The 7,534-nt window shown below is 38.5% G+C and overlaps 1 long non-coding RNA gene across 1 annotated transcript; it reads left to right on the top strand.

Moving 5' to 3' along the window:
- The first annotated feature begins 784 nt into the window (after positions 1-784).
- Positions 785-4,657, top strand: LOC135262919 (uncharacterized). The gene is made up of 2 exons (XR_010332344.1): positions 785-1,237; positions 2,350-4,657. It is a non-coding gene; the product is annotated as an uncharacterized LOC135262919 (long non-coding RNA).
- The last annotated feature ends 2,877 nt before the right edge of the window (positions 4,658-7,534 follow it).

Below are 7,534 nucleotides of genomic sequence, written 5' to 3'. Positions count from 1 at the left end.
GTCATATGGAAGAGGGAAAAATTAGCAGCATATTACAAGGAGATGACAGATTGCAATTATACAGGTGGAACAGTGGGCAACAGAGTCGGGATTCGAAATGGGATACAGAAGTTAAATAGAGACACAGATTCAAAAAAGATAAAGCAAGTAAAGTAGATAAGTAAAGTAAGTAAATTCATTTTTGAGGAACAGGAGGGAGGGAATTAGAAGACTTTACTTAGGACAGGGTAGATTGAACGATATGCTGAAAGTTTCTAGGAACCACTCAACAGGATTATGTGAAAACTGTCTCATACGAGAATCAGTGGAACATTATAGTGCTGAAATAGATTAAATGGAGATGAGAATGACAGAGTGGGGAGCAGTAGTTTACATTTGAAATAGTATTAAAATTAGCAGAGGATTCTTGGAAATGTAGAATATTAATAGATCTTCTGAAAGATACAGGATTATTAATGAGATCATATGAAAGAACTGGAAATAAGAATAAAGTAGGACGAAAGGATCAGGTTTTCTGGTGGAGGAGGGGGAATTTATTTCTTAAAAATCTATTTGAGATCAGTAAAAGGAAGTAATACAATGATCACAGATGTAAACTGTTACCAATAGTGGACAAAAACCGGCTTTGGCGCTATGTCATGCCAAAAAGAAGAAAATAAAATGATAGAGCTCGCTCTAAAACTAATAAATATCGGAGCACAATTTGGAAGGAGGTGAGAGCTTCGGCAGCAGGTGGTGTTGAATATGAACGAGGAGCTCACATTGTTTCTGCTCGACAGGTAGGTCTAAATTTCAGCACTAATTTACATGGACTTTCTGCTTGCCAGCCAATTAGCTAAGTTGCCTAAAATGAATTTAGACACCAAAGGATGCTGCTATTAATTATGTTACTTCATTCGTTTTTGGAAGTATGAAATGTTTGCTACAGTATGTTATCTGTGTGGTTAGGTTAAGTTTGGTAGTTTACCCAGGCTAGCGAGGTAAGCTAACATTACCTATCAGAAAGATCACGTTAGCTAGAACAGACACCGTCTAGAACCATCCTTGCAGTTGTCAGCAGTCAAGTCCTAAAATCTTAAGCAGAGTACCAAATTGGGGAGTAGACATTTCGTAATTGTTTGTCTGGGATCAACAATTTACACGTATAAAAACATTTTGCTGACATTAGGTATGGCGAACCATCAGGCAGATAGCTAACTCTAGCCAAACCAGTGAACTTCGTTAGCTACCGAATTTGGTGAGTAAATGGAAAATGTTTTGTTGTATTATTGGTAAGCTCCGGAACAACAAAAAAGATTCCGTTGTTTTACCTGGACCCTTGGAGCTGACACTTTTAGTGTAGCTACGTTATTCCAGTCTGTAATGCTGTGATTCTGTTGTAGCTAGAAATGTTTATGCACGTTCACGATGACGTGTTTGCATAAGCAGGGGATGGGGGGGGGGGGGGGTGTTGATTACAATGATATCGCAAAGATTTTTTCGCAACATTGGGGCCGTTGACAAAAAGTTGCCTACTGCTGCTTTAACAGAACCAGCACTGGCCCATCTCTTTCAAGTGAATAAAAAGAGAGAGAAACAAGCCCACCGCAGACAATTTCAAACCAGATGTGCCCATTCTAAAAGGAAACCGCAAGTAGAGTAGCTACAATAGTGGCCAGTTTTTTTCCCCCTGCACCTGTGGAGGTGTTTGAATTAACCTCTGACACACTGTAATTCCTCTTCCTTGGGCAGGACATTGCCCAGACTTCTCATTATAAACCATTATTACTCTCACCACTAAGGCCAGAATAATACATCCACATACTGTGTTGGTTAAATGAGCCATAAATCCAATCTCACCATGTTATTTTTTCCAGACTGCTTCAAAACTCACAATTTCCTCAGAATTATGGCCCAAATAGGCAGGCAGGGGAGAGAAAGAATGTTTAGCAATAAGAGAAAGTCATGCAGGGGAAAAAAAAGATGGATTGTACATTTAACTGTCTGGTCTCATTACTTAGATTTCAAGCTTGAAGAAAAGATTAGAGGTCATGAACAACCACAAAGCTTTCAAGGGGAATTACTGCTGACTTTGAGGAGTGGCTGAACATGCACCTGGATACATTTGGATATATGCATAAAACCACCAGAAATTAATCTTTTGCGGATCAATGTGCTGCCATTATATTTGCAATAATAATTACTTATTCTTCTTCTTATTATTATTATTATTATTATTGTAGAATACTGACTAAGATTTTTCATACTCGGGTTTTAAATTAAATATTGTTAGAATATAGTAGTTACGTCCCAGTATTTTTTGTGCTTTGTGTTTTGTTGCTGCCGCATTTGTTTCTGTCTCCCCTACAGACGGCGATAATGACGTCGTGGTCCTGTCGCAGAGATGCGGATCCAAAGATACGCCTGAGAGACGACGCACGCCATCACTTAGCAACCAGTCTAAAGGATGCTTGTTGTTAGGACGCAGGGACCATCGCGGAGCAGCGTTATTAGACAGATGCCATCTTGGGGCGTGCATCGGTAGTGGGGGGGGACCTGCTAGTGACCACTATGTTGGTCGAGTGAAATAAACCGCATAGAACCCACAATTCTATCTAAAGCATTGTCCACACGGGGGAGTCTTTTTTAAATTATGGCATTCTGCTGCCTGCAGTCTACACAAAACTGGAGGAAGCCATCTTTTGTTCTTACCAACACTGCCAGGGAGGCCCACAGGCTTCCTGAGGGGGCGAATGACGCCAGCTGCAGCCACTTCCCTAATTTTTACCTCTGCTTCTGCTCTCTGTGCCAATGGGAGGCACCGTGGTCATTGGCGGATAGCTAGGACAGCATCTGTGATGATGCTGTGTCTAGTGACATTGGTCCATGCACCCTCACTGTCTGTGGCCACAAACAGATACTGGGATTCAGACAGAATAGTGTGCAGCTGGTTACACTCCCCATGACCCCAAGCCCCTCACTACCGCCCTGCAACATTTCTTCTACCGCCATCTCCAGGGTAGCTGAGCTGCCCTCTCTGCCAAGGTACCGCCGCCGTCATTAGCTGTGTCTTGCATTATTGACAAGTGTTACAGCTAAAATGACATTGCTCTTAAGGTACAAGCTAATCGCTTTTTATAGGACTAAAATCAGTACCGTTTGTTCTAGTATCAGAGTGAGGTCCCATTGCCAGACAGCTGGTTTCTCCTTGGAGTAATCATAGCAACAGGTTATAAAGGTTTATTCACAAAGCCAATAGCTAAGTTTAAATATGCGGATAGCATATTTGGAAATATTAACGCAGTATAGTGTGGATTAGAGTACAAATGGTACAGCCGACTAGCTGCTATAGCACTTCACGATTACGTGACTGCATATTATATATGATATTACGGTATGCCAATTTGCAATTGAAAATCCTGTTTTATAAATGCAAGATGCATGTCTGTTGTAATATTATTGTTAAGTTAACACTATTATAAGTATTTTCTTATTAATCAGCTTGGTAGCTCACTTCACAAGGACAACAAACATGGCAGCATTTTGTGTGTCCTACTGGCTAAAAATAGTATCAGATGAACTAAATCATTCTGATTGGCCAAATAATGGTCAGATTTGGGGTACATATTGGGAGGATGATGTTTCCAAGTAAATTCATTTTAATGCCAATTTTTTCATCCTTAATTGCTAATATGCAATATATATACTAATCTATAATGAGTATCATTAAGATTTTGAATAGCATATATCTGCACATATAGAACGTAGACTAATATGATATTCATTTTGTATGGGTAGTATAAAATCCATTAGGACTAGATAGTGTTCATGAAATGGGAAGAAAGTTCCTGAGAAAGTAAAGTAAACAAATTATTTCTGATATGGTAAGTACTTGATGCTTATAATGGGTGTGGCTAGGGCAATGAAAAGCATTCACAACCATCTATGAACTAAGGCTAAATTTGCTATATAGGAAAGTACGCAAACCGAGCTATCAGAATAAAAAAGCAACCTTTCGGCATGAAACCCAGAAAATAAAAAAACCCAATGCATTTTGATATTCAGCCATCTAAACAAAATGGCAACTTACAAATGTGTGATTATTCAATGAACCACTGTGCCATTTCCTGCTTCTGCTGCTCCATAAAATAGAGCAGTTTGATCACCATTATCTTGGCAGTATGAATCGAAAGCTGAATGTTGAAATTTGTTTAAAATAGCCTTTTCCGGGAACAGCAATTGTGTGTTTTACTTCGAATAAGCCTCTTAAATGTATGCAAATTTTCAGATTTGAAGTCTGTGCTACTTGGTCGGAGTTCATTTCCAGCCGGAGATAAGGCTTTTGAAAATATATTTTCCCGTCTGGACCGGTGCTGTGCGGGATCCTGTTCTCATGCACTGAGCAAGTCATCTGTGACCATCAGCGAAGAGCCTGAGCAGAGCCCATGAATTAGTTCTCAACAGAATGTGACCTGCGGTGCCAAGAAGCTACCCTCGCCAGAATTTACAATTCAGAGCACTGCCTCACTCAAATCTTAAAGACCCAATCATTGCAGCGACTCTGTGACAGAGCCACAGTTATGATGTTTGTTAAATGAACCATAAATCCAATCTGCACGTTGTTCTGAACTGAATCCAAACAAGGAGGATGAAGTGCCAGTGCACAGGGTTATATTCTGTGGAACAAAAAAAAGTGGTTTCTGAAAAGTATAGTCACACTGGCTTAAATGTGATGGAGCAGAGAGATCATTAACATTATTGAGCGCAATTGTTTACAGCAGGAGAAAGTGCTCCCTCTCACAGTGACAGCCATGTTGCTCTCTGAGTGAGTTCAGATGGGAGGGGCTACAATATGGATGTTGGATTCAAACTGAAATTAAAAATATATATCCTGTATTTTCAAATTCTCATCAGTTCTTTACCATATCTCACCCTCTTGTAGCCTGGTGTACTTCCATCAAAAACTGTTGAAGTGGCAACCGTACTAGCAAGACAACATGAAAAACAAACCAAAAAGGGCAACATTAATTTGTGCTTATGCCATGGGTTTTGTATTTGTATTTAGTTCCTTGGTGCACAGGGTTTTCCAAATGTCAGCACATTTTAACTTTATTTTGTTTGGTACCTCAGGGCCGCCGTACTGGTGTGAATAAAATATGTCCATTTAGGGGGAATCAACTCAGTGCAGGGCATTCCACTGGTCAGAGTCTGGGCCTATACAACACCTGCCAGTATGTGTGTGTGCGTGTGTGTGTGTTCTCACAGAAGAACCTTGACATCATAACCTATTCCTTTTATTCAGTCATACTATTTACTATCATTTATATTCAGTGGAATGAAACATCAGTAAAATCTTTCAACAGCAGGATGTAGAAACCAGTTCAACTGGGGAGTTTTCTTCAGGTAATTCTCCTGCTGGTGATGCTGTAAATATCAGCTACTTTCGCAATATTTTTCTATTGCTTAGCAGCTGCCCTGCCCCATCGCCTACATGCACCCAAAAGACTCCTGTGTCAACTGGCAAATGAGCCACTGTGGACTGCCACCATTGTTTCCAGCCCACAATGCATCTGTTCCCTATGAATACCTCAATGAATAAAACACCTGCTTCTGCTAATACTGGGAACACCTTAGCTCTGATTGGTTGGAATTACTTGGTGTTTGCATTTACCGATTGGACTACTTTGATGTTGGCTTTACACTCTCATGCTTTTTAGTGGCTCCATATTAGTGATGTTTGAAAATCTTCCCACAAAGAATGTGGTAAATTAACATGGAGAGGTGTATTTCAGATGTCATGCATCCAACTTTGAGTGTACTAAAAAGTATTTTCCTCTTAAATACAAACAAAATAATACATGTGAAACATACGTGACTGTTATGAGAAGTGACAGAGATGTAAGAACATCTAATGGTTCCAGTCTAAGTTTAAACAAAGGTGGCCCACACAGTGAATTGCCCTAGGTAATGTTATTCCTATGGCTTTTTATAAAAATAGCTTTTGCCTTGATAATTTTACCTTGAGAATGCTCTTCTGTGAGAGGTTTGTTGAGTCCCTAATTCTCCAAGCTTAAGTGATTTGAACATGGCAGGTCAAGGTTGTGGAGAGCCGGTGGTGCTCTGTGAATTTAAATGTGAGTACCACACCATCTACTGTGCACATAAGGATTAGCCTACCAGTTAGCAATGCTGCAACAGCAATAACGCATCATTGGAATGCATATTATCCGAAACAATTCAATACAATTGCGACTCTGAAAAAATGTTGAGTTACACATGTTGAAAAACAACATTGAATTAACCTAAAAATTTGAAATTGAGAACACCTAAAAAAATGTAGTCTAACAAACTGAAGTAAAATTTTAGGTTTATCCACTGAAACATTTTTTTCAGTGTATAGGAATATAAAATCTGAAAAATAACACAATACAGTTAGATTAAAATTTATATTGTCTATCGTACGAGAGCACTGTGATTGGGGAACTGATTTTTCCAGTGATTGCTCAAATGTTATGCATCAATTAATTCAGAATTTAATATATTGCTATAGTATCAAGAATAAACAGATTCATCATTGGGGTCTTCCTTCATGTAAATGACAATGTTATTTAAACAGAATAAATTCTGGAATAACTCCACTAATCTCACAGTGCTAATCTACTGATTTTTACTACTACTGAAGACTCAACATTTTGTAATACCACAGCAGGTATTTTGCAAAACTGCGATGACTTACAAAGTTGATAGATTGTTATTACTTACCAGTTTTCTGTTAAATCAGTAATGTTTTCTTGAAAGTATGAACACTGAATAATATCACATAGAAAAATAGACAAAAGCATGAAATCCATAGTTTGATATTTATTATACAATATGCATTGCTTAATTAATTAGTTCCAAATATTTGTTTTGACATATTGAAATTGGCTGCCTATGTAAATGTACAATTTTGATTGAACTTGTTATTTTCAGTACAATGACACCATTCTGATTTATACAATGTTGACTTTGTTTTTGGCTACATGGAGAAAAGTTGAGAAAATAAAACTTTTTTTTCCCAAGCACAAACAACATAACCTATACATAACTAACACAACTTTGATAACACATACTGTGGCTGAATATGAAGCAATAGGCTTACATCATAAACATTAAATATGGATTCTATGTCACGCGTTTCATGCTGCACTGGTATCTAGACAATTTTTTCCCCCCAAAATCTTATTAGGCACCAGTAAAATTCCACTTGGGAGGACAACAATGGTGCACAGTCTCTGCTTAGCATTTTTGTTTCGCTTCCAGGCATTTTGTTTGAGGAGGCATTTAAAAATACATGTTGTTTGTGTTGTATTTGTGTGCATTAATGAGGCACTTTCTTTTCGTCTTTTCCTTGGTGTTACTTCAAGTCATGCCTGTTGCTCTCATTTAAAATGAAATTTTATCTGTCGCTGCTGGGTAATGTTGCATTAAATATTTCTCAGCAATAAAAAACAATGGGCTTGTCAGCACCCAAAGTGTTCAGTCAGACTTTGCCGGAAACTTTGTGCAATTTTGA

This window comes from Anguilla rostrata, chromosome 9 (genome assembly GCF_018555375.3).
Source record: "Anguilla rostrata isolate EN2019 chromosome 9, ASM1855537v3, whole genome shotgun sequence".
Classification (NCBI taxonomy): domain Eukaryota; kingdom Metazoa; phylum Chordata; class Actinopteri; order Anguilliformes; family Anguillidae; genus Anguilla; species Anguilla rostrata.
Note: the sequence above shows the minus strand (reverse complement) of the source record. Positions and strands in the feature narration are given on the sequence as shown.